General features: G+C 36.0%; 1 protein-coding gene across 6 annotated transcripts in view; it reads left to right on the top strand.

The window, feature by feature from the left end:
* DLG2 (discs large MAGUK scaffold protein 2) overlaps positions 1–26,176 on the top strand; it is a 2,182,864-nt gene that overhangs the window by 993,168 nt on the left and 1,163,520 nt on the right. The window lies entirely within an intron of this gene.

The following is a 26,176-nucleotide window of genomic DNA, read 5'->3' as shown; positions in this document are numbered from 1 at the left end:
TGCTGAGCAGCCTGAGAGTGGGAGGCACACTGAGCATAGGAAGGAATTGGATATATCAAGAAGAAAGGGAACTGAGAAAGCAGATCTGACCCTGGGAGGGAGCATTGCCATTGAGCAACCCAGGGCCCATGTGTGATTTTCTTTGCTCATTTGGGAAGAGCCACTAATAATGTTTGAAATTAGGACTCCAGAGGTAGTACCAAGTAGCAGGCAGATGTAAACTGAGAAGTTGAGGAGCATTGGGTTTTAGTCTTAGTAATTAGCCTTATGACCTCACCAATGCCCTGGAAGTAAATGGTCTAATGTTCCTTCATACAATTTACAAGGCTTGAGGTCAAGCAAACCTTTATAATAAGTATTAAAGCTGTCAATGTTATAAGATGGCAACAGCTATTATTTGTTTATGCTTTATTTGTAGAAGCCTTAGTGATTCTTTGGTTTTACAAAAAGAAAATAATCAAAAGGTCACTTTTAGGCAAAAAAACAAAACAAAACAAAAAAAAACACAGATATCTGCAATATGCTGCAGTTGTATTGCCATTTCAGATCATGAAAAATATGTTCAGTATAAAACATCCAATAAAATAAAAAGTATGGCTAGTTGAACAATTTCAAAAAATAACACTCAGATTATATTAGACCAAAATGTCAAAAATAAGCAACTCTTTCCAAATGCTAGAGTCTGGGATCCTATTATTATAATATTGGTTTATTGAATGAGGAAACTTAAATAAATGAGAAGGAACTCATAACATACTTGATAAAATAACTAAATTTAAAAGTTAAAGAGGGCTAAAGACCTAAGCTGAGTATTTTCATGCAGACGTGATGTGAAATTACACTGAGTGCTCTCAGATTTTATCAGTGGTCCTCAGGTTGGGTATCCCAGAAGTGCCAATAGAGGTTCTTGAATTATATTCAGCGTTTCAATGTAAATATGCTGGTGATGATAGCCAACAAGCTAATGAAGATATGAATTGTTACACTGGAATTCTATTAATGCAGTGTCAACGGCATGTTGACCAACACTCTAATTTGCTGAACACACATACACAAATATGAAATCAAACTAATAATTTCTGAAGATAATACAGAACTTCTGTGTTAAGTCCCATGATGAGTTATAGAGTCTCTGGAATATTTGACTTCCTCTGTTCCTTCTACTTCATACTATGGTTCTATTATTAAATTTATAATGAAACAAAAAGTATGGCTAGTTGAGCAATTTCAAAAAATTACACTCATTTAACCTTATAATGGATAAAGTATGTACGTTAAAGCCAGACAGACAAAGAAGTTCACATTATAGCTCCATCATTTTGTTGCTTTTAATCTTAAATGATTATTCTTCTTAACTTCTTTGGGTCTGAACTTCTTCCCTTGCAAAAATGGGACTGTCACCTATTTTGTTAGGTTGCCATGGGATGTAAATGAGATAACATAGGACAGTGCTTGGCACATAGTAAACACACACTAAATGCTGATATCATTTCTCTTTCCCATCTTGTCTGTGGTATTATTACTGAATTTTAATGAAAGTTAAATTATCTATTTATATTTCCTCTTCACCTTCCATTTGGTGCCAAGGACACATTTGGACCATGCAGGAGGTTAAGCAAGGATTACAATTGATGTTCTTCCTTATGTTCTGTCCATTTTTATTACTCTTGTTGAAATTGCTTATTTGCAATCTGGCAAGATTTCAAGACAATGAATTGAACAACACATCTAATATTGGATCAAAATGAAAGTAGAGGTTGGAGCTGCTAAATCAAAGATGAAATCAGCCAACCAAGCAAACATGTTTTCATTCCAGCTCTCTAAGGCAAACATAAGGTAGAGAAACCAGACAGAAAGTAACATAGTTAAGAAAGCCACTGAAGTCATTAGCAGAGGCTAAATGAGCTTCATATTGGCCTGTTGTAAATGTTTAACTTTTTCTAAGCCTCACAAAAACTTAAGAGTTCTGCTAGAAAATCTTGTAAGAATCAGATTTTACCTCTTACTTGGCCAGGGTGTCATGTTTTGAAGAGACTGCATTGCACTGTAAACCAAAAGCTCCACTCTAAGAGCCATCTCAGGCCATAGACATCAGTGCTAAACCAGAGTTCAATTACAGACCACAAAACAAAATGAGCTGAGGTGTCTAGATAGAGTAGTGCCTGGCACTTTTGCCTTTGGCATTGCTTTGCTCTGAATCTGAACTTCCCCAGACAAGAACAAATAAAGTAATCTTTCTCCCACTCTTGTCTCCCTTAGATCCCAAGCAGCTGCAGTTTTGGGTTATAGTTTGTCCTGCTACTTAACCACCTGCCTTTTCAGAGGTCCATGACCATTCAATTCAGTTCTTTCAGGCATTTATCAAACTGCTTCTGTAGGTTAGAACCTATGGGGGATGCTGAAAAGTCATCTTAATCAAAGTCATGACCACGGCTTTCAAGTTGTTCACTGTCTAGCAGCAGAGCTAGGTAATTAAACATTCAGTTCAATATAAACAATGCTGTGATGGAGATATAAATCATGTGGTGGGTTCACAGAAAAGAGTGATCACAGCCTGGGGGTGTTGGGAAACTTTTCATAATCATTGCTATAATCTTTGTAAGGGAAACTCCTTGTAAACTTCTCGAGGTGGCTTTATCTGACTCTCCTTGTAGCCTGTCCTCTGGCCTGCAAAGCCCACTGGACATCGCTTTCTTTGGACACTTACCACACGTCACATAATGGTCTGTTAACCTGTCTATTAAAGAGGGCATCCGAGCCGGGAACAGTGGCTCACACCTGTAATCCCAGCACTTTGGGAGGCCGAGATGGGCAGATCATCTGAGGTCAGGAGTTCAAGACCAGCCTGGCCAATGTGGCAAAGCCCCGTCTCTATTAAAATGCAAAAAAAAAGAAGAAAAAAAGAAAATTAGCAGGTGTGGTGGCGGGCACCTGTAATCCCAGCTACTCAGGAGGCTGAAGCAGGAGAATTGCTTGAACCCTGGAGGGGGAGGTTGTGGTGTGCCGAAATCATGCCACTGCACTCCAGCCTGGGTGACAAGAGCAAAATGCCCTCTAAAAAAAAAAAAAAAAAAAAAAAAGTGTGCATCCCTTGAGATCAGAGATCTTAAGTTTTTAATTTTTTTCTCCAAGTACCTTATAATAGCAAAGAGCATTATATTAGTTTCTTAAGAAATGTTAACAGAATAAATAAATATGACATTTGAATTAAGACTTACATAATGAGTAGAATTGTGTTAGGTGTGCATTCCAGAATAGGAAAATGATGTTTCATCTGCCTGGCATAATAAAAACCATCATTTTTGTGTGTCTGTTTTGTACCTAAAATGACAGTAGAATTTTACAAAAAGTATCTCCAAACATCATAATAATCCTGCAAGGTAGATTTTGCTCTCCACAACTCACAGAAATGGAAACCCAGACCACTAGTAGTTGAATAACTTGGCCAAGGAGGCACAGCTGGTAGGTAGCAGAATCAGAATTTGAATCCTAGTCTCCTTAACTTCAATGTCATAGTTCTACTACTTTTCAATACTTCTTAATCTGTGTAAGTAGCATATAAATACTAGGCATTAGAATTTTAGGGAGGACTGTGGCTATTTCTCGGCCAAATGAATCTCTGAAGGTTCAGAAGATATATTTCAAACTTTGATTTTTACACACACACATACATATACATACTTCTGTGACTATACATTTGTTTCACTCATATTCTGTAAGAAAAAAAACTTAATCTGCATTGTCCAGATTAGCAAATGGAAGAAAGGGAAATTTATACGTGCACCCTAACTTATTCAGAAACACCAACACGTTTCCTCCGAAACCATGTCTCATTGGTTTTCTCAGACCATGGTAAACTACCAAGTTCTACATTTTGTCCTTGGCTTTTTACTGTTTCTCATTTATCCTTTAATTAAGGAATAAACTATTTATTGTTAAATGTTATGGTACACATTTTTGTGTGAAGAATGTATGAAGAAGAATTTGGCAGTATGGTGTTGTGGCTAAGAGCATAGACGTTAGAGGCGGACTTCACATCCTTCACATACCACTTTCTTAGTATGTGATCTTGGTGGGAGGAGGTTACTTAACTTCTCTCAGCTTTACTTTCCTCATCTGTAAAATGAAGAAGATGACAGAGTCCTTGAGGGAATTAAGTGAAATAATGTGTATGAAGGCTTAGTATAGTGCCTAGAAATATAGGTGCTTTGTTTTTTGTATTTGTTACTATCTTCATAGTTAAGGTCCTAAACAAAATAATGAGAGAAATGCATAGCTGAATGGAAAGAAAATATATATACAAGTATTAAATAATAATAATTATACTTGTATATTTATAGTTCAAATAATCTATTTAACACGTATGTATTAGGTATTTATTACAAGGAAGATGCTCGAAGTTCTAAATGCTTTAGCTTTCTATGCATGCCTGTATATTTTTCACGTTCCTTTTAAAGCATCTACTGGGCAATAAATTAAGACCACAGTAGGCACTGGGCTTTTAGGTTAAAAGCCAAGAGTGGTAATGGGCATCAGTATTTGCCCCAAAGAAGGGTGGGTAAGGAATATAGAAGGGCTGTCCCTCAAGCCTTTATCAGAAAGGCAGCATTGGACTTCCTGCCAACAGATGCCCAGTGGACCTGGTCACATGGGCACACACAAGTTGTGGCTTTTGAGGGCAAATATGCTGATCTTCTGTCTGAAATTCCCGCTGCCTGGGAAGAGCTAAAGGAAAGTTTGTTGTTATTGTTTTGCTTTTCTCTGAAGAACTTCTTAAGAAAACTGAAGCTTTGTTTTCTTCAAAGGATCACTTGCTCTTTGCAGAGGCCCCTGTTGGCATCCTCTCCTCCAGCGGGTTGAATTATTGTGCTTTTCTGAGGAACTTCTGGATTGCCCCTGTAGTCTTCATCTATTGCCTCTCCATTTCCTTGTTGGCCTTGAGGATGTCCGGTATTTCCCACTTTGTGCTCCAGTGCTACTTCGTTAAAAGGCTTGTTTAAGCAGATTGAGAGGAAAGTGGGAGCTGCTGAAGCTCTTAATGCTTGTAGGACACAGCCTCCTTCAAGTTTGTTATCATGGTTTGTGGCTTATTCTGCAAAACCCCAAAAGCAGACAGGGAAGGAGAGTGACATTTATTCATTCATTTAGTCAGAAGGATAACTTTGGATAAATTAAATTTAACAAAGTTTAATTGAGCAAAGAACAATTCATAAATCTAACAGTCCCTCGAACCAGAATAGGTTCAGGGAGACTCTGGGTAGCTGTATGGTCAGAGATTTATGGACAGAAAAATGAAGGTGACATACAGAAAATGAAAGTAAGGTACAGAAACAGCTGGATTGTTTACAGCTTGGCATTTGCCTTATTTGAACACAGTTTGAATAGTTGTCCGCCTGTAACTGGCTGAAAGTGGTTGATAAAAAAGTAGGTTATAGTCTGTTTACACATCCGGTTAAGTTACAGTCCACTATAAATGAAGAAATCTTTAGCATGAACTTAAAATAAATAAGTAGATGGTTTAGGCTAAACTTAATTTTACTATTTGTTATGTATTTTTGAATACTTTATGTGTGTCAGGGGCTCTACCAACTCAGAATGTCAAAATGAATGAGACTTTTGAACTAAAAAGGAGATCAAAGATAATGTAAGAGGAAGAGACTGAGAATCAGGGAGATGAAGGAGCTGATTGAGGACAATACAGATGGTTAGAAACAAAGTTAGATCTCAAATCCAGATTTCTCAGCCCAAATCGCCTGACATACTCTTCACATATGTTTTAATGCCTAAGCTGCAGATGCCTCGAGTGCAAATAGAGCAGCTGTACAGAGCATTTTTGGTATGTATGTATGTATGTATGTATGTTTTTTTTCTTTAAAGAATATGGCTAAACGTGCCAATAATTCTGGTCTCCCCATTATCCTGCTCCAGTTATTGCAGTGAGGCAGCAAGTTGCCCGTGATTACTTGCTTATTATTATTATTATGATGATTTTCTTGTTACAGCTGCGTTTGTTATTTCACCCAGTCCAAATTTTACTAAGAACCCAACAACGAGAGCAGGCCAGTGTGTGTGATTTTTTCAGTCCCTGCATCATAAGGATGGCCCTGAACTTGTATGTTTCTAGGAAACTAGCCTGGCCCATAGTCAGCATTCATCAATAACAATGACAGTGTATTGAGCAACTACCGTGTGACAGGCTCTGTATCAATATATAATGAAGAATGAGATGCAGAGCCTACCTTCAAGGAACTTTTTTTTTTAAAATAGTCATAATACACGGTGAGAAATGCTATGATAAAAATAAACAATGTTGTGGGAGACCACAGGACAGATTCCTATCATCCAGGGAGAGGGGAAGAGGAGGCAGTCAAGAAATGTTTCTTGGAGTAAGTGGTGCACGAGTTGATTCTTAATGAATGAGTAGGATATATTTAGGCCCCAGAAACCTGTGTTGCAGGAGGCAGGGGGTGGGTGAGAAGAGGAGGCATATCACAGAAAGAGGAAACAGGTTAGAAAAAAGCACAGAGAAGTCATAGTAATGGCTGGTAGTTAAGTGTGGCTGAAATGAAATGTCCAAGAAAAGAAGTGAGAGTTTCAGATGTTGTTGAGAAAGGTAGGAAAGGACCAGATCAACAAAAGCTTTGTATAATATGCTGAAAAGTCTGAACTTTGTTCTAAAAATAAGAGCAACCAAAGAGTTTCAGACAGGGAAATAATTGATTGGAGAAAGTCCAGAGTGATTATAAATAGCCCTGACTTTCTCTAAATGGCTGCATTAATATACATGGATCATAAACATCATTTTATTTGAATTATTCTTGGTAGCCAGTCTTTCTTCTTTTCATCTCAGGAGCAGAGTCCTATTTGATGCTGAGGAGTTTACACAAGAATGAAAAGCTATGGAATTGCTCAAAGTCATTTATAGCTACTGACTTATGAAGAAGGTTTACATTTAATGTGTCCTTTTATTGTGAATAGGAAAGACCCTTATTACCCAAAGACAGGAGCTTGCTTGCAGTAAAACTAAAGGATGTAAAAATTTCAGAGTGTTGCTTTTTCTGATAGAAGAAACTTTAAAATATAATCCTATTTCCAGTAGCAACCAAAAAGTCTAAGGGCAAAGCCCAAGCCGCAAATTCTGAAGTTTCAGTTATTAAATAGTTTTAACATTTACCTTCAGGGATGGCTTAAGCGTATTAGAAGAATGGTCTGAAATTTGCTTGAATCATCTGTCTCCACTGCTAGTCATGATTCACTTAGTGGAAGTTGGAACTCTTCAAACTTAAACCTGACTTTACTAAAGGCTGTCAGCTTACTATGGTAAATGCTCCTTTTAGCTCCATTTGTAAAATGGGATCAAATTTACATGTTCCAGTGTGCCTCTTCCTTTTCAGTCAGAGTTTCACTCTACTCTCAAAGGGAGCACTCTTCTTTTTCTAGGTCAACTGACCTTAAAACTAAAAGAGTCAATAAAGATTCTTATTTCCAGTAATTTTTTTTCTTCAAACATGATAAAATAACCTGTGATTTTAAAAATATTATTTTGGAGGGTTGGAGCTACCTCGGTAGAATCATCAATGAGGATTTGTCTGCTTCTGTCTTGGAAAAAAAAAGCAAGACTGAAAGGATTTCTGGAGTCTCTGCTGTTCTTGTTGACAAGTGCTAAACTTTTGATAGAATAACCTCCGAGTTCTATGTTTGAAGTCTGGTATAAGTATTTCAACACAGCAAACTTCCATTTGGCAGTTTGGTATTCAGGTCTGATGGTGGGCAAGGCCTTAGGCAAAACTGTTTAGTATAAATAACATCTTCCTCTCACTGGTTCAGGCAAAGCCTGGGGTGTGGTAGTGAGGAAAAGCGAGTGAAATGACATTTATTGAATATATATTGTGTTAGGGACTTCTCATCCTTTCATTTAGTTCTCATAATAGTCCCAGGAAGCATCAGTTGTTATAAAAATTTTACCAAAGAAAAAACTATGCCAGAGAAGTTAAACAACTTGTCCAAAATCATACAGCTAAGAAGTGGCAGAACCGAAATTTGTGCCTAGGTCTGTCTCCTAAGTCCATCATTTTTTCTACAATTTCATGTTACCTGAAATAGCAGTTCCTTGCCACCCATTTTGAAACTTTCTTTTCAGTGAAGATATTTATTTTGTTGTATTGTTATTGTTGTCTTTTTATGTGTATGTATTGGGCAGGGGAGTGGTAGTGAAGTATGGCCTATTGTAATATCGTCTTGGTGCTGAGATCCTAGGACACTTTGAAGTCCCATGTTTCCCTGGTTCACTACACTGTCATCTCATTTGATCACTGCAGCTTCTCTATAAGGACACTTTATTGTTGTGACAATTTGACAGAAAACAGAGGATTAGTAACATCGTATTGCTATTGTGTGTTTTAAGATGAATTTTTTTGTCTAAATCTTAAATCATTTTCTCTATAGCACAGTTCATTTTTCCCAAAATAATGTGATAGGGTCAGAAAATTTTATTATCTTATGATCAGTCTTCTTAATTATGGTTTATGTCCATTCTCTCAGTTATTCATTCATTCATTAGATAAACATTTCTTAATGGATTAGATTTGTTTTGTGGGCTAATTACTGGTCTAAGCCTGAGAGAAATAAAAATGGAAAAGATAGAGTCTCTGCTCCATAAGGAGCACACATAATCTAGTGAATTATTTGCAGTGTACTCCCTGCTATTACTTTTGGTAGCCTTGTTTACCATTCAAACAGCAATTTTTCTACACTGATCCTCTGTGGGGATGGCTCACAGTAGAAACAAAACATGTTTTTTTTGTTTGTTTTTTTTTGTTTTTTTTTTTGTGTGTGTGTGTGTGTGTGTGAGAGAGAGAGAGAGAGAGAGAGAGAAATGCATTTAAGAATCACCCAGACCAAGTTCATAGAATTGGCGTCATATTTCCTGAAACAAACAGACAAACCAAACAAATGCTCAGGTGATAATTCTGACTGGCTGCTATGCTATGCTAGGAAAAACAGGAACAGTGAGTGCAGGCTGAAGGGAACAGTGAGGCTGACTGCTAGAGGTCCAGAGCTTTCTTCACTCCCTTCTTCCTTACAAGGAATTGCTGGAACATAAAGAGTTATGCCATCAGAATAACATTGAGGTGAATTTTTAATGAAAGAAAACTGTTATAATGTATTATTCAGATAGAAAAAGCAGATTAGAAACTATGTACAGTATCATCTTATTCTTAAGACAATAAATATATGTGTCAATGCACATTAAAGACTAACATACTGTCAGTGGCTCTATTTAATAGATAAGATCATGCATTTATTTTTAAATTTTTTATTGTTAAGTTCCTACAATCAAGAGTTACTGTTTTTGTCACATAACAAATGACATTTAAATTCTCATGATGTTTAAAAATGTTAAGAAAATGAAGGACTTGCAGTTAAGAGCACAGCAAATTCTAAAGCAAAAGAGAGTTGGATTGAATATTAGATCAAAGGAGTAGTCATAGTAGCAAAAAAGAGCTACCCCAAACCTAACCTCAGTATCAAAACAGGGGTGGAGAAATGTCCCAAATGGTTTCTACAAGATTCTGTTGCCCCTTCTGAGTTATTTACTCAGACATAGGCTCCTGCAGTCTTTCCCCTACCCTAGAGGCTATTAGGAAACCACTGGATCTGCTGAGGCTGAATAGATGATGGGCTTGGGTGGCGTTAAGGATTTCTTGATGGGTCAGTAAGGGAAAGGGTTGAAGAATATCACTCATTACTTGAGCCTGAAATCCTTCTTAGGTAGACCAAGGCAAGGGGCAGGTAAAGCAAACATGATATATCTGGAATGTGTCTCTATTGTACCTCGGTGGCTCTAAGAGTCAACAACTGCCTGGAGAGGGGCTTTGCCCTCACAGTAACTATGAATATTTTGGAGGTGTTTTATATTTATTTTAAGATGCTGTCTCTTGTAAAAATTATGAGAAAAAAGTAGAGGAACTTATTCTCCATTTTCCCTTTCTCTTGTTCTTCTTTCCTCCCTCTTTTCCTCCGCTTTTCCTTTTCTCCCCCTTCACAGCTATCTCTGTAACTTTCTCTCCCTCTCTCCGTTCGTCTGCCTTTTCCTTCTTCCCTTTCTCAGTCATATCCCCTTGCCTGAGCTTTTGAGTGTGTATGTGAGCACCTAGTTTGTCAAGTTCTCTTAGGTACTGGGGACACAAATGAATAAGATGGGCCAAGTATCTCTCCTGAAAAAATAGAGAATGACGGAGGGATTGTTAGAATACTTGCTAAATATTATAACCTAAGGAAGAACTTGAACTCTTCGAAGTTTTCACATGAAGAGCAGAAACTTTTCCTAGGCACTTCTGCCGGTGTGATCAAATGAACTCTGCAGTTGAATCTCTCAGTTGGCTTCTAGGAGCTGTCAGCTTCAAGAGCTTGGAGATGCTGCTAGTCTCCAGTGACAGCTCCCCAGCATTTCCACAGCTACTCTCTAAAGCAGGTTGGTTTTTACAATTACATGTGAATAAAAACAACAAAAAAAGGAACAAAGGGGAGTATTTTTTCAGTCTCAAATAATTTTGTATTGATCTTATATTTCCTTTTACCTTTGAACTCTGAACAGACACTTCTTGTTTTCTTTATTGCTTTTACAAAAAGGTGTATGTGGGAAGGGGTTGCAGAATTTGCTTATAAAGCTCAGAAAATCCTAAGTAAATCAGCTATTATATCTCAGAGATTAGGAGATTGAGACAAAGACAGAGCAAAGGTGGCACTATAATTAACAAGCAGTTGCAGGAAAGGAAGGATTCATGCTGTGCAATATGTAATTTGGAAACCACATGTTCTTGTCAGAGAGACCTGGCCTTGTGCAGAAAGCTATGGGGGCTGTTCTAGACAAATGAACTGACAAAACCTGCTTAGTGTGCTGGAGAATACTGGTCATCTGTTCTCTTGTTCAATCTCGGTCACAGCCAGACTATTCATCATTTCACTCAATTATGCATTTAACAATTATTGATCACCAACTATTCATTGAACACTTTGCTAAGCATAGAAACACAAAGATGAATAATTTAAAAATCCTTGCCCTCAGGTTGGTTTCTGTTTTATAAAGAAGTTAAACATAAAACTGACATCTTTCTCTCCAACCCACCAAGTGACTTCTGAGACAGAAACTCACATAGATTGTCATGAAAGTAGAGAGGCTCTTCAAAATTCATGCAAGTTTCAAGAAAGCTTCTGAGAAAGACTTGAAGTATATCCAGGTGGAGGTCATTTCTAAGCAGAAGATGTAACATGTGCAAAGATGTGAAGATAAGCAAAAATGCATCAAATTCAGGAAACTTTATGTAGTTCTTATAATAAAAGTGCATGGTAGAGTCAAAATTGGTATATAAAGAACAAGAAATATTCTAGGATAATTTGGAATATAGCTATTTGATTAAGGAACATACAATCAATTTACACAAACATCAAATCTCTCAAGGGGAGAGATTGTAAACCTTTTGATTTTTGCATTGCCAGCATGCAATATAGTGCTTGACATATAGTAGGTGCTCAACAAATGTAGAGCTTGGAATAACCAGAGAATAGTTCCTTGGCAATGTTGAATAATTGATTTTAAAGGAGAAGGATAGAGAGAAAGAAGGAATATTGGGCTCCTAATCTGTGCCTGGTGCTGTGTTAACTGTTTTACAGGTGTTATGCTAATTAATATTCACAATAACCTCCTCTCTCTCTATATATATATATAGTCATTTTTCAGAAGAGACATTTGAACTTTTGGGAGGTCTAGTAATTTACCATTGTCATTGATACAGTTTGGATCATATATGTCCCTGACAAAACTCATGTTGAATTGTAATCCCCTATGTTGGAAGTGGGGCCTGTGGGAGGTGGTTGGGTCAGGGTGTTGCATTCTCATGTCTTGGTGCTGCCCTTGCGATAGTGAGTGAGTTCTCATGAGATCTGGTTGTTTGAGTGTGTAGCACCTCCTCCCACCTCTTTCTCTTGCTACTATTTTCACCATGTGAAGTGCCTGCTCCTGTTTCACATTCTGCCATGAGTAAAAGCTCCCTGAGGCCTCCCCAGAAGGCGAGCAAATGCTGGCTTTTGCAGCCTGAAGAACTTTAAGCCAATTAAACTTCTTTTCTTTATAAATTATCCAGTCTCAGGTATTTATGGCAATGGAAGAATGGCCTAATACAGTTACATAGCTAACATCTGGTGAGAGGCAAGATTCAAACTCAGGTTTGTCTTTCTCCACAGCCTGTGTTTCTACTTTTGGGTACAAGCCTTTGCTGAAATTTCTGCTGTAGTACTCTGGGGGAGAATGCTACAAAATTTGTTCATTTACAATAACAGAATAATATGGGATTTTACAATTAGGTACTAATTTAATTTTTGTAGTATATGTTGTAAATTCTGTAGGAGTTCAGAAATGGAATTGGAAATTAGAGATTTTTCTGTATTTTGTGGGTTCAAGAAACCTTACATTCAATTTACTAACAGCAAATGATATAGGATACAAAATATATAAATAACAACTGAGAATGTTGCATAAGTGATTGTGCATAGCCTTGTGTTTAAAGTGAATGTTTCTGACATTGCCAATGTTAGGTTGCTAATATACTGTGTTCAGATATTTTGAATGTATAATTGGGCCAGGCGTGGTGGCTTATGCCTGTAATCCCAGCACTTTGGGAGGCTGAGGCAGGCAGATGACCTGAGGCAGATGACCTCCCAGCACTTTGGGAGGCTGAGGTCAGGACTTCAAGACCAGCCTGGCCAACATGGCAAAATCCTGTCTCTACTAAAAATACGAAAATTAGTGGGCGTGGTGGTGGGCACCTGTAATTCCAGCTACTAGGGAGGCTGGGGCAGGAGAATCACTTGAACCTGGAAGGCAGAGGTTGCAGTGAGCTGAGATTGTGCCTCTGCACTCCAGCCTGGGTGACAGAGTGAGACTCCATCTCAAAAATAAAATAAAATAAAATAAAATAAAATAAATAAAATAAAATAAAATAAATAAAATGTGTAATTGATAAGCCACTTGGCCTCCAAAAAGAGCATATAAATATAGCAAGTGTGGAGGAGAAAATGCTTCTAGAGCACTGCTTAGAAAACCTTGGGCCATAGTTGGGTCTTGCTGCTCCTTTACATGTTCCTCTTGCATAGCTCTTCCCTGCTAGTGCAGAGCTGACTTTGTGTTTCCCTACCTTCAGCCTTGTTGCTGATTTTATAAGCAGTGCCTTTTTCATTTTAATTAATAAGGACTGGATCTTTTCTTTCTTTTTTTCCCTCTGAGTTTCAGGCCAAAATATATTTTAGCCTCACATATCAAGAAGCTCTGCCACCTTCAGACCTCTGAGTCATGGGCAGTGACTGGCTCCACCAGCTTTCTTCCCTAAGTCCCACATGCTTCACAATGTGCACATTTGCTAGATGAATCAATGATGTGGGGGAGGATTCCAGATACGTAGACCTTCCCACTGCCTGTGCAAGCTACCCATGGCTTCCCTCCCACCCCAGCTTTTAAGAGTTAGGAGTGTTGTGTCTTGAAGTAAAGAGGAATCGTGCTCAGGACCTTGTTGCCAGGGGTACCAGAGATAAGGGCTCCTCACAGAAAATGGTCTGCTTCTTACTCCACCCCATGTAAATTTGGAAACCACTGATAAGTTATACATATGTTCTTTTAAGATCTCCTAGTACTGTTGGAAGAGGACCATATTATTTAATGCAGGGACAACACGCCTGCCTTATATTGTCTTCATAATAAAAGATAATAGATCTGAATCACCCAAACTAGTCTCAAAATAGTCGGCCCTCAATAAGTAATAGCAGTTACTATCATAATTATTATGATAAAAATGATAAAGACAATGGTGACAAAGACAAAGAAAAATACATTCAATGCTTGGCACCTAATTGTTTATCCCTGACCTAAGGATCCCACTAAATTTTACATTTAAAATTTAAGAGAAAAGAGAAAATATTGATATGATTAGAAGACTGCACTTGTGGTTATTCTCTTATAATCTAAATGACTAGTGTTTCCACATAACATGATTTTCTTTCACATGTTAAAGTGTAGTCTGGCCCATCATGAGAAAGATACAAGGTTCATGAATCAAAAAAATCATCAAAATTTCAGGTAACCTCAGACTTCAAAATTTCAACATGCTGATATTTTTAGGAAAGTGTCTATCATGGATCTTGAATAAGGGTAATGCAGGCCAACTTTGTTTCCCTCTGAAGTTTCAATATTTTTATCATTTTCCTCCAATAGAAATGAGGTCTAGCTTTTAGTTAGGAAATCTCTTTCATGGATCATAAGATTGTGTTCTCAGAGTACCTGGAAGTTACAAGCAGATGCTCCCAGAAGAAACCTCAGACTTGATTTGATTTGTAGGTGACACATATAGAGTAACCTTGAGTAGAGAAATAACATAATTATCCCAGTCTTGATGGGAACTAGTCATAAGCAATGCAGAAGCAGCTTGTTCAGGAGAAATGGAGCAGCCATTTGGTAATCTAGCCCAATTACGGTTTCCAGTTTCTAGTGCAGTTGCCAGTAACAAGTAGTCTGTGGTAAAGAGTCATCTGTGATGAATAGTGTCCTAGGAACATGAATTGGCTTCAGGGAGAGTAATGTGAAATTTTAGATGTTTCATTCTTCAAATTTTTAAGGACTTTTGACTTGAATAAGAGGCTGACTCTCTTCTGAGAGGTAACTGTATTATTTGATAATTTTATCATGCTAGTCTTAAGATGAGGGAGTGGTGTGGGTTGAAGCGGGGAGTGCTTGCACTATTTGACCTGTGATGTTCAATGAAAATGCTGAGGACCAATAAAAGGAGGAATGTTATGGGGAAGAGCTTGATGAGTAAATCCTTAGTCCTTAGTTTCTGTCTCTATTAAATGGGAGTGATAGTGAAGCTCTTGGAGGATTTTTGTTAAGGTTAATAATAATGATTTGATAGACCTCATACAGTACCTGAGGAATAAATGCTTAATGTATGAGAACTCCTAGTAGGAGTTATAACTACAGTAGTCATTCTGACCATTGTTCTAATAGTGATAATAAAAATAATATAAATAATCATGACAGCAATCAATTGTAAGATGTTTACAAGGTTTTAGTGTGTTAAAGTTTTATATGTATCAATTTAGTTATTGAAATAAAGTGTTGTTATCCCATTTTAGAATTACTTATAAATATAGTGGTGGTGTTAGTGACAGTGGCAGTAATAACATTAGGTATTACGATGGTACTAATGCCTCAGATCCTCTGTAGAAATAGGCATGGTATAAAAGAAAAACAGGAAAATACACTGCTGAATTTTCTCAAGTTCTTTGAAAAAACAAAAACAAAACAAAACAGGAAAGGTTTTAGAACCTAGATGTCACCTCCTGATTTCTTCCCCCTATCTTTACTCAAGTTGAAGAATCCAACACATGGATGTCTGACCATATCCTACATTATTCAAAGATTTTCTGTTATGGTTCATTATTCTAGTAAGCATTTCAATAAATAACCCCTGAGTACATATTACGTGTGAGCACTTAGTAAGGCATTGAAGATACAAAAATAAATGTACTGCAATCACTGGACTACTTTAGGACCTAGCAGAGAAGAATATTAGAATAACAAATGAATTACAGTATAATATTTGTTGCAATACTGAGGTATTTGTGTAACACATGAAGAGAAAAAATATTCTCATTATGGTGGGAAGGCCATATGTATACAATGGTGGTAGGGAAGAAGCCAGTGACTATTTTAGATTGGAATCATTTGAATTGGGTACATTAACATCGCATTTGTTTATTAAATACTATATGTATGCATTGTATTAAAAACAAGTAATTGAGGTAGTAACTATTAAAATGTATGTAGTTAATATTTCTCAGGAATTCAGATGCAGAAGAATGATGTACAGAGTTTAGACCATGAGATCTGGAGTAAGAAGATCCATGATTAATACTAAGTCATTGAACCTCTCTAATCATTCCTTCATCTGTAAAACTGTGATAATATTATAATAATATTTCTCTGCCATACTTTCAATGATATAAGTGATCCATAAGCTATAAAGTGTTATACAAGCTAGAACATGCTATGTAAGTGCTGATTATTATTTTACATAGCTGGAAAGATCTGGGAAGGTTTCATGGAAAGAATTTTCCTTGAGTGGAGTTTAATGAGTAGAATTTTGATAGGGAGGGAGCAAGTTTGTGTCGGGGAGATCAGAAAGCCTCCCAGTTCCCTCTTGAAAAAAGGTGGGGTCATTACGTTGATTATCCTCCACATGGTGGAGGGAATGGCATAAGTAAATACATGTAGGTAGGAAAACTCAGGACGAAGTTATTAATAGTTGGGATATATCCAGTCATCAGTAGGGAGTCATGTATTGATAAACAGAAGAGCAGCATAATCAAAAGGGTGGTGTTTGGGGTAGTACTCTTTATACAATTGATAGGATCCACTGGAAAGCAGGGAGACTGAATGCAAAGTTAAGAGGCTAGAGTTAAGGGCCTGCACTAGATTGGAGGCTATGGAACTAAAAAGGAGGAAGTTGATATAAGGGATAGCACAATGATAAAATTCCCAGAGATTGGTTTATATCTCAAATCTCCAGCATAGATTTGAAAGAGCTTTGAGGAAGTATTACAGTGGTCGATATCCTCCATCTCTGGCAAAACAGAGCTAGAATATACATGGCATTCAAAGCTTTCCGTGTTTAGGTCTTGATCTACCATTTTGATCCTTCAATTCTAAGCTATAGCCATAGTAAATTTTTCCTCATTCTTTGACCCTGTCTAATGTTTTCTTTATGCCATTTCTTCTGCATGGAATATTAGTTCCGACTCACATAGAATGCTGTCATCCTTCAATCACAAGCTAAATAGTCACCTTTGCTATGAAGTCTCCCTGGCAATGTTCTCCCCTCCACTTCTGTGAAACACCTAACACGTGTTGCTAGTCCCATTGATTCTCAAAATCAGTTTGTGCTAAAGTTGATACTATTCAGTAAGCAGGACTGATGTATGAAGTTTTCAGTCCACTGCGGGATCAGACTCTTACGAAGGAATCTGACTTTTCGGATTTCATATCCAAGAATGTTTGTAGTCGGTCTAATTACACTCATAATACCCAATATCAGTAAATCTGTGCTGCTGTCAGAGCATGTTGTATAGCATTCTATACAGTCATATGCTCCTATCAAGAAAGACTATTTCTGGTGGTGAACTGGAAGTATACCAATTTATCTATGAAAGTTGTGAGGAAAAAAAGTTGTTCAGGATAAAGATACTTCCAAAATATAAACTTTTTTTTTTCTCTGACATAAAGGAAGACACTTTCTATTCCCTTAATCATGCTAGGTTTCCCAAAGATTGCTTTTGTAGCAAAATCTAAACACAAAGCAGCCCATTCTCTGTGGACAAACTATTAAGTCAAAATTATATCAAACAATGCCCCCTTTGATGTGTAAAGTGGGAAAGCGGGGTCCACACATTTTCACTTACTTACTGACCCTTAAAGAGTCCAATAACAGCTTCAAAATGTTGTACTATTAATGTACAATTTCAACAAGCAACTTCCTATTTATAGGTTACCCGTGCTTTCTGCTGGGTAGGTAGAATTGTTTTCCGGTCCAATGTGCTAACAATTTTCAGCTTGGCAGTGTTCTGAGCAAATAAATCCCTCCTGCCACCCTTCCTGCAAACATCTTATAGCCACACACTTTTACCCTTGCAGTATTCCTATGACACAGTCACTACTGATGCTGATCTTCTTAAAATCCCCAGCAGCCTACTTGGGTGCTTTGCCCAGGTAATTGTAAATACCCATTAGTAGGAACTGGCCAACCAATTAGTGAGTCAGCCAGCAGCCCCTGCTTTTAGTTCTCTTCCAAATAGCTTGTACATTTATTTCTCTCCAAAATCTTATTGGTGACCTCTTAGCAAGTTTCTCTATGTGCCTAAATTAATTCTGACTTCCTATAAATATTTGATTCAATTAGTAAGTGAACAAATGAGGCATACATGGGAGGCTCATTTATTTTTCAGGCCAAAACATGAATCTATAATATGGTGATCCCGCTCATTGAGGAAATCCATCTATTCCTTCTCCGTACTCACAACTAGTGCTTATCTTTTTAAAAACACCATAATCTTCAGCATGAAACTAATCTCCTAATTAATGCCCAGCTTCCAGACTTCCTCTACTCCAGTTCATTCTTCTCACAGTAGCCAGAGTAATTTTTCTACATTGAATTTTTTTATAAAGAAACTTCCATAGTTTTTACTCTGTTATATTTAATAACTAAAATATATGTGTGGAAATGATATAGTATAATAATAAAACCAACACCATAAGCCCCTCCTCCAAGTTAAGAATTAGAATAATGCTATTACCTTTGAGGGTGCCTTTTACCATTTCCTAATTCTATTTATGTGCTTTCACCTTCTGCAATTTGCTTTTCTCATTTATTAATGCTTTTAAAAGTCATCCCCATTGTTGCATGTAATATATTGTTCATTTCTACTCTGTGCAATATTTCTGGGATAATATTTATTCATTTATCCATGCTCTTGCTAACAGATACTTTGATTCTGTCCAATTTTTGCTACTGCAAACAATGCAGCAACATTTATTTTTGCACAATTTTATTGGTATCAGTACACAAGAGTTTCCTTAGGATTGAAATTACTAAGTCATATGGTTTTCACCTATTCAACTTGACAAGATCATGTCAAATTGTTTTCTAAAGTAGTTGTGCTGATTCATCTACCTACTAGAAGTGTTTAAGTTTGCATTGTTCACATCATCAACACAAAATTTTATCAGACTTATGAAGTACAAAAACATCATTGAGTTCTTTCTTTATATTTTCAGAATGAGGAATACTATTGAGGTTTTAAAAATATCTTTATTCAGCATTCATGTGCCTGCTTCTGCAAAATAATGGTTTATTGCTGTGTGCTTACACCTATATTGTATTATCTTTTTCTTATTGATTTTTAAGAGTTCTTTATATCTTCTGGATACTATCCACTGTTCATCATAGATGTCTTCTCTCACTTTGTAGATTAAGTTAATTCATTTTAATATGATCAAAATTATTCTTTCTTTATAGTTGACACATTTTCTGTCTTATTTAAGCAATATTTTCATATCCCAAGATCGTAAAGATATAAAACTGTAATATTTTTATATTTAGGTATTTAATGAGTCTGGTGTTGATTCTTTTGTATTCTTATTTTACAAATAACTAAAGATTTCTCATAGCAATATGTGTTAAATAACACTTCTTTCTTCTCCCCTTATTTATCTGCAATGATCACTTTGTCCTATATCATATTTCTATACTATGTGAGCCTGTTTCTATGTTCTCTATTCTGTTTCATGGTCATCTTGTTTATCTCTGTGCCAAATCAATACTATATTCATTAAAAATTCTTTATAATAAATTATTACATTAAGCAACAATTTAAATCATTATTAAAATGGGTCTACTAGATCAAATTCTTCCATTTTATTTTTCTTCGGGAGTGTCTTTGTTTAGGTTTTATTCTTTCATGTGCATTTTAGATGAACTTCGAAACTTTTGCGAAAATTCTTATTGGGGTTATTATTGGAATTTCTTTGAACCTATAAGTTAATTTGGGAAGATTTATTCCTTATAATACTGAATTTTTCTATTTATAAATATAGACTATTTTTGCATTTATTTAGATCTTTAATGTCTTTCAATACAATTTTATAATTTCTTCCTTAAATATTTTACATTTAAAAAAATTAATTTTGAAAAACTTTTGAGAAATTTTTTATCAGGTCTCTTCATTTTTGTTGTTGTTATTGTTGATAATGAATAATATCTTTTTTACTCCTATATTTATTGAGATGATCATGATTTTTCTCCCCTGTTGTGTTAATGTGATTACATTGATTGAGGTGTGCTAGTTCAAGCAACTCTTTATCCCTAGTGTTGTCATTTTCTCTTTTTTTCTTTCTTCTTTTATTCTTACTATTTTTGTTTTAATTTTATTATTCTGGTATTATTATTAACTCTACTTTTGGAGCTTTAACCTGTTTTAACATAAATGTTTCAGATGGATGTAACATTGACTTCTGCCTTTTATTTTATATTAACAATTTAAATTACAATACATGTATACATTTATTTCAATATATTTTAGGTGCTTTGGTATTATATAATATATGATATGCAGTATTTTAAATTAACATTCCAACCCACCTATTTACAAATATTTATTTGTTCGAGCCGGGGTATTTAAAATTTTTTAAAATTTCCCAAAGAATTCTTTCTTGTGTTATTAATTTCTAATTTAATAACATAATATCTAGAAAACTTTTTATGGTAACTATTCTCTGAAATTTATTTTAATCTAGAATGTGGTGAATATTTTGTCAATGTTCTTTGTTTGCCTGAGAAAAATGTGTGTTCTGTAATTATTGGATGCAAGTTTATAATTATATTCATTAGGTAAGTTTATTAATTGTTTACATTTTTCAAATCTTCTATACCTTTACTAAATTTTTACCTACATCATCTATCAATGAGTCAAAGAGGTCTGTTTACAATCGCCTTCTTGGATAGTGGATTTCTTGATATTTTTAAATATTTTCTTTATTATTTATTTAAATATTCCTCATGGCTATTTTAAATTATGTGTCTGATAATCTTAATATCTAAAGTCCTTGTAAGTCTACATCTGTTGTTGTTTCTACACTTTCTCACTCATAGTAGTCTGTTTCATCCTATCTCCTTGATGGTGGTCTCATATTTTTGCTGGACTTAAATAGTGAGAATTTTCAGGGTCAGTATGGAGATGTTTTCTTTCAGAGAAGATTAGACTTGGTTTTTGATTGGATCCAAAAGACTCTTCTGAGTTGGAACCACTTTGGTCCCTTTTGAGAGTCTTGCTTAATTTTAGATTCTCAAATTTTCTGATCTCAGACCTGAAAGAACTATTTCTCCTCTGGGCATGCTAGCTTTCATTTTGCTACAGCCCACTTTTATGGTTTTAGTTGATAGGATTTTGTGTGTCATTTGGTTTGGTCTTGCTTATTTTTCTCATATTCTTACAAGGCTGAGATTCATTAAAAGATGATGGTTAGAATGTATTAAAAACATTGACATATTATAGCAGGACGGCTCACCAGAGTGAGGGCCTTGTGTGCTGTAATGATGGAAGTGGGAACTTTTTAATATAGATTTTGATCATGTTGCTTCCCTGCTTCAAAATCCTCCTGTAGCCCCCGGAATTAAGTATAATCCCTTTAGTAAAAGCATCAAGACCCCAGGTTCAACCTCTTTGGACTTCTCCAAGCTCCTTTCCTTCTACTTACTCATATGAACCTGTATGCTCCTCCCCAAATAGTTGCAATTCCCTGAATACGACACACTTTTTAAAGACTCTTTCTGCTGCTTCAGATGCTTTTTACTATTTATCTACCAGGATACTTCAGTGTTTAAGTTTCAGTGCACAGATCACTTCCTTTTTTAAGTGTTTTCTAAGCCCCCAAGACTAGTTTAAGTGCCCTTCTTTCAAATTCCCATAACTACCTACACATACCTATTTTAGCCTTTACAACACTGCATTACTTTCTTTGACTGTTTTTACCTATTTTTTAAATCAGACTCTTAGGGCAAAGGCTGCTTTTGTTTATTCCTTGATTTCCAGTTCCTATTACTTAGCGTGACCATATGAATTAGGTTTCCAGTTGTGTTAGGTTTCCAGAAGAGTCCTGCTGTTTACCTCCCTTCTTCGTAGTGTACCCATTAGTAGGGCTCACTTTTATTTTCAAAAGTTCCCATTGCTAATGATGAATTATATGGCCATCCTAATAGTCTGATGTTTGTTGAATGAATGAAAACATTAAAAAAAGGGAAGCACCAGATGCTGGAGAGGATGTGGAGAAATTGGAATGCTTTTACACTTTTGGTGGGAGTGTAAATTAGTTCAACCATTGTGGAAGACAATGTGGCCATTCCTCAAGGATTTAGATCCAGAAATACCATTTGACCCAGCAATCCCATTACTGGGTATATACTCAAGGGATTATAAATCATTCTACTATAAAGACACATGCAAACATATGTTTATTGTGGCATTGTTTTCAATAGCAAAGACTTGGAACCAACCCAAATGCCCATCAGTGATAGACTGGATAAAGAAAATGTGGTACATATATACCATAGAATACTATGCAGCCATATAAAAGGATGAGTTCATGTCTTTTGCAGGGACATGGATGAAGCTGGAAACCATCATTCTCAGCAAACTAACAAAGAACAGAACCCCAAACACCGCAGGTCCTCACTCATAAGTGGGAGTTGAACAATAAGAACACATGGACACAGGGAGGGGAACATCACATACCAGGGCCTGTTGGGGGGTGGGGGGGCTAGGGGAGGAATAGCATTAGGAGAAATACCTAATGTAGATGACGGGTTGATGGGTGCAGCAAACCACCATGGCACGTGTATACCTATGTAACAAACCTGCACATTCTGCACTTGTACCCCAGAACTTAAAGTATAATTTAAAAAAAAAAAGGGAAGAGAGGAGGAAGAACTGGATGATGATATCTGATTCACATTTCTAGCAATGCTTCTTTGCAAAAATTATTTACCTTTCCTGTGCTTTAGTTTACCCATTGGAAAAATGAGGGAAATGTTATCTGTCCACTTTAAAATGAAACTAAAAATAATAAAACTTCAGATACCTTAAATTTATATTATGTTTTGAGATTTGTTAAGCACCTTCTCAACAGTGATTTCATTTGTCTTCATAATGACAGTGCAAAGGTAGGCAATTTTAGTGTTATTATCATCATTTTTCATTAGATGAGATGCTAATTCTCAGAGCCTAAGTGGTTTACCAAAGATTGTACAGCCAACAAGTAGTAGTAAACTATATTGTGGGTTTTCTGATTTAAAATTTAGGACTCTTTTCATTTTATCACATCATCACTGTGAGATTTTATGAGAGGCTTCAATTAAATTATTCTACTGGACAGTGCTTTGTGAATTATAGAAAGCCACCAAACTGTACGGTCATGCAAAAATTAGTGCTAAAATTTACCTTCATCACGATTTTAAAATCATCATCCTAACAGTACTTCAGACAGTTCCCCTGCCTATTCAATTATTTCATTTCAAGTACTTTGTTTACTGACATAATATTTCATTGAACATAAAACAAATATCAAAATTCAGTCTCACAAACTTTATAGTTTATTAAATTGGAAAGTAAATGCTCAAACTCATTTGGTTATCTGTAACTACAAAGACCAGATTTTCTCAACTGAAAATTGAAACACAAGCTCTTCCTTCCTGCAACTGTCCCACCTATTTACCTTGCTGATTCTTTCTTGTGCTTCTTATCTCAATCCATGTAACCTTCTTAGATTAGCCTTCTTTGACCCCCTTTGCGATTCCAGTCTGAAATAGATCAATCCTCTTTTTACTTTTCATAGCACCTTTTTGTCATTTGTAATAAGATATTCATTTGCTTACTTATGTCTCTCTTGATCACTGAATGGTAAATTCCATAAGAACATGAACCTCGTCACTATATATATTTTTCTTTACCATTTATACCCAGAATTGAAGTCTGACATATGTTGAATGGATATTGATGAATGATAAATGACTGAATGGAAATATTACATGGGGTACTGGAATGATTTTTTTTTTATTGATGTCATCCTGAAATTTTCTCTGTGAGTAGGGATTTTAAAAATTTAATAATCCTGGATAATTTGGAGATAAAATATCATATGGCCCTTTTTAATCAGGTCACCAGCCTCTATTTTGTAGTATTTTGATAGATAGCAATATTTTAGATGGAAACAGAGGGCAACTCTGTCCCTTTATGACCCCTAAAAAAATAAATGATACTGGAAGAGTATATGCTATAATGACAGCCGGCCTGGATACAACACTTATATAGCTAAGGACTGTGTCCAATCATTGTTAACTTACTATTCTGAATGACAAATTTGGTTAACAAATAATGCTTTATTGAAAGGCTGTATTGTTTACCTAAAATTGAGAAGAATTATTAGCTGCCTGGAGAAATAAAAACCTTTTCCAGCAAACGTTTCCATACCTTTAACATTTCAGGTGACCAAGATCAGTAATTAGTAATTAGTGTTAGATGGTTCCGGTAACTCTGTTTGCATCCATGTCTGTATTTATTGAGGGTATACTATGTGTGCGATGCTTGTGTTAGGTATTGATCAGTGTTACTTCTACAAATCAAATTTATGTCATGTTTAATGTGGCTATTAGACTCATCCATAAAAATAAAGCTACATTTATTTTTCATTGGTTCCTCCACCCCAGAATTACGACACATAATACTTTTCATGGTTTTCACATAACTGTCATTCACAACCATTAGAAGTGGCAGAATAAGTCAAGGGGGGAATATTCCGTTGAATTTGTATCATTCTTATGAATTGGGTGCCTGTTTGAATGCTTGGCTGAGGAATTAAGGGTGGCTTTCACTTAAGAATTCTATCAGTTATGTTTATTTCTTTCTTACTGGATTAATTCATGAAAAATGAAGAACCATGGCAGGGCTCATATAGCTACTTTGAAAGTCCTGTAACAGCAGATGTAGATTATAGCACAATTGACGTAACTGCTGTAGCTGCTATAGCTTAATTGATTGTCCAGATGGTCAAAATGGCAAGACAAAATAATGGTAATCATGACACATCTTGTGTTATATAGCATTCTTCATCTTATAAAACTCTTCCACTCACATAATCTCAAGATGACTTTGTTTATCATAACAGCTTTGTTAAATAGACAGGGAGATATTTTAAAGATCAACAAACAGGTAAAAAAAAGTATATATATTTGTCATTCACTATTTAGCACCTAGTTGTCTGACTCCAAGACAACTGGTCTCCCTGACTACAGTTCACTTTACTGACAGAAAGATTGTTCTAAATGCAAATTTAATCTGCTTTCTCTATTATGTAAAACCTATTTCTCTCTGTTGGTATTAGTTAAAATTCAGACACTATAACATTTGTCTATAGGCAAATCATGATCTGGCTTCTCCTTATCTCTCTGACCTTGACTTTAATTGCCCCTTCCACAAGTGTGTCAGGCTTTTACATGTCTTCTTTTGCCCTCACAGTTTCTTCTGTTGGCTTATGCTGCAGTGTCAGCTCAGACATGACCTCTTTCGTAAAGCTGCCACTGACATTCTCCACCTCTCCCTAAAGATACTCATTTTCCTAATCTTCCCAGCCTCTATTATTTTATATCAACACAGCACTTATTGGTTTATAGTTTGCTTCTACTTACTGGCCTTACTGTCCATTTATTTTCCTATCACCTGGCGGGGTTCAAGGCACATACTATGCAATCAAAAGATATTTGTTGAAAAAATTAATAAATGATTGAATAATATACAGTGCTAGTTATCTTCACTGAAACTGTTGTTACATATTCACAGTTGTTTACTGTTAATCAAATGTGCTCATATCTCTTATTCCATCTGATTACAGAAATTACATAAGATCCATAGGCAAGGTCCCATTTTACAAATATGTAAGATAGGATCTGTAAAAGTATTATAAGTGACTGCTTCCAACTTGGTGACCATATGATGTCACTTCAGCCTAAGAAAGTGCTTTCTGATGTGAGTTCTCTAAGTGTGATCATTAGCTGCTCTTAGGCAAGGAATCTCCATTGTTAGGTTTTATGACTTGAGATAGCAAGTTATAGAGTAGTAGGTTCCGAAAGAGATTGAAGCATTCTAAAGACGGATAAAAAACTTTTAATTTGTATCCTTCTCAGCTCATCCTTTTGTCTTGACAATTAGGCATTGTATCTGTGGTATTTAGTAAAAGCAGCAAAACAACTATGGCAATAACAAGAGTAGTTGATAATTAGTGAGTGGTCACTATGTGCAGGGCACCATGATAACTGTTACCTGTCTTTTCTCAATTAACCAGCAAAATAAACTCTTTTAATAGATACTATTTTCTTCACCTTACAGTTGAAGAAACCAAATCTCAGAGGGGGTCCAATACCTTGTCCAAGCTGAGTAGATAGGGCATGGAAGAGCCGGCAATTCTCCCCTCTGAAGGGAACTGGCTGTATCTGCTAACCTAGTCTGAAATTTTTGTGGGAACTTGCCA

This window comes from Pongo pygmaeus, chromosome 9 (genome assembly GCF_028885625.2).
Source record: "Pongo pygmaeus isolate AG05252 chromosome 9, NHGRI_mPonPyg2-v2.0_pri, whole genome shotgun sequence".
In the NCBI taxonomy this organism is placed as follows: domain Eukaryota; kingdom Metazoa; phylum Chordata; class Mammalia; order Primates; family Hominidae; genus Pongo; species Pongo pygmaeus.
The sequence above is the reverse complement of the archived record's forward strand: the minus strand, read 5'-3'. Positions and strand labels throughout refer to the sequence as shown.